This window comes from Corvus brachyrhynchos, unplaced genomic scaffold (assembly GCF_000691975.1).
Source record: "Corvus brachyrhynchos isolate BGI_N302 unplaced genomic scaffold, ASM69197v1 scaffold133, whole genome shotgun sequence".
NCBI classification, from domain to species: Eukaryota; Metazoa; Chordata; class Aves; order Passeriformes; family Corvidae; genus Corvus; species Corvus brachyrhynchos.
Genome location: NW_008237249.1, coordinates 934,810 through 936,966, shown reverse-complemented (window position 1 = coordinate 936,966; position 2,157 = coordinate 934,810). Strand labels below are relative to the sequence as shown.

Below are 2,157 nucleotides of genomic sequence, written 5' to 3'. Positions count from 1 at the left end.
TATTCCAGCTCCTTTGGTGCTGGAAATCTCGGGACACACCATGCTGCTCCCTACAAACCTGAGGTGGATAAGGGGGTGAATTTAATGGGAATAGGGTCATTTCCCAGGCAGCAGCAGGATGAGGTGCAGGGAGCATCCCCCAGGTTTGCACGAGGCTGTTCCCAGCACTGCGGCCGCAATTCCAACCCGGGGCTGGCCCGGGGCGAGGAGCGGAACGCGGAGGACACGTCCTGTCTGCTCAGGTGATACGAGCAGGGGATGTCATGCGTGACCCTAAAAACACTTTGTACCTGGTGCAGTCAGCATGTGACAAATTCTCCCTCCTTGCAGCCAGATCTGGGGAAATTTCAGCGCTTTTCGGCCATTGTTTAATTATCGTGCCTGAGGCGCTTTGCGGAAAGGTCCCTTTTCCCCCTGGCAGCTGCTCCGGAGGGGAAGGTGGAAGGACTCGTGCCTGCCCGCCCCGCCTGGCTCTGGGGTTTGCCCTTTCAGCCCGAGGTTAGAAATGGGGAACTGCAGCCCTGCCAGAGTCGCACTCGCCAGGCAGGTTGGGGCTGTCGGACGGGTCCCGGTGTTCCCTGGCGCGTTCCCAGTCACGTTCCCCAGGGCGTGGCCTCCCCCCGGGACCACTTCTCGGACAAGACACCAGGAAATTGGGCAATTCGCCATCCAGCTGCTCCTTGGCCCAACAAGGCTTGTGGGTCCAGGGCTTTTCCTGGAAGAGGGGGCATCCCTTGGCTGCTGTCACGAGCCCCAAGCTCTGCTAGCTGCAAAGTGGAAATCCCAGAATCCCAGAAGTTGGAAAATGCCTCCAAGACCGAGTCCAACCTGTGACCCATCCCCACCTTGTCACCGAGTGCTACATCCAGTCATTCCTTGGATACCTCCAGGAATGGGGACTCCACCCCCTCCCTGGGCAGCCCCTTCCAGTGTTTAACAACCTTTTCCATGGAGCAATTCCTCCTGATGTCCAACCTTGAATGTCTTGTTTCAACTCCCCAGTTATTTTTATACCTCTTTATTCCAGAAAGCCTGATTTTGGCATTTCTCTTCCCTCCTTCTCTAAGCCTCATGATGCTTTTATTTGCTTTTCCCGTGTTCTCCGCCACGTTGGGGGTCAGGGTGGTGGAGGAGAACCTGCTGCTCTTCTCACTGAGGGATATTTTTAGTTTGTTTGGAATTTTTTCCTCCCACCCTGTGGTTTTTAACCCCCCTGACTGTCCCAGCAGGACTGGCTGCCCCTTGTTTTCCAATCTCCTGGCAGCATTGCACAATTCCTGTGCCAAGTGCACGCGACATCCCTGTAGCAGTGCCACCTGATCCCAAAATCCATGCTCAAGGCCAGCATGGATGGGAGAGGGCAGCACCAAGCCAAAAAAAGACTTGAAACATGAAAGGTTGTGGGGTTTATTCTCAATCTTTGTTGAACACTTCACTTGGTGCCTCTGGAATATTTTCCAGGTGTTCATAGCACGGGATGGGGCTGCCTGCTGGGAATTAAAGTCACCACTTTGGTTTTCCTCTTCTTTTCTTTTTTTTTTTTTTTTTTTTTTGTTTTTCTCCCTCCCTTTCAGGGTTTCTTGGATCACCAGGTGGGAAACCCCCAGGTCGTGATCCTGCGCCTGCTGCGTTACATCATCCGCCTCATCTGGAGGCTCCAGTGAGCGCCGGGCGCATCCCGAGCCACCAGGACTGAATTCCTCACTGGGAAAGCCCGGGAAGGACGGACACATGGATGGATGTGGGGCTCCCACCCTGCCTCTCCCCCAGGACACGTGGCAGGATGAGGGTGGACATCCCTTTCCGACCGTGGCGTTTTATGGCAGAGTGGTGTTTCCTCGGTGTTTCTCTCCACTCTTTTTATTCATTTTCTAGCCTGTTTTTCCCGGAAGAGTCTCAGAGAAAATGTGGAATAATGTTTTGTCATCCTTCCTGGAATCCTGTGGGATGAGCCCCACAGCGGGAAAGAGGGAAACCTGAGCCAGCTGAAGGGCAGAGCCACCAGAGTTTGCCTTGCAGAGACTCGGATTCCTCGCCTCTCCCTTTGTCTCCGGGCTGGAAAAAGGGCAGAGGGATTTAATCAGCACTTCTCTTACCTGTAAATACCTAATGCTACCCCAAATCCAACTTCATTTGCATCATGCAAATCAGCCTATT

General features: G+C 53.8%; 1 protein-coding gene across 3 annotated transcripts in view; it reads right to left on the bottom strand.

Moving 5' to 3' along the window:
- Positions 1 to 2,157, bottom strand: part of LOC108445719 — a 29,939-nt gene that overhangs the window by 1,145 nt on the left and 26,637 nt on the right. The gene's annotated exons all lie outside the window — the stretch shown is intronic.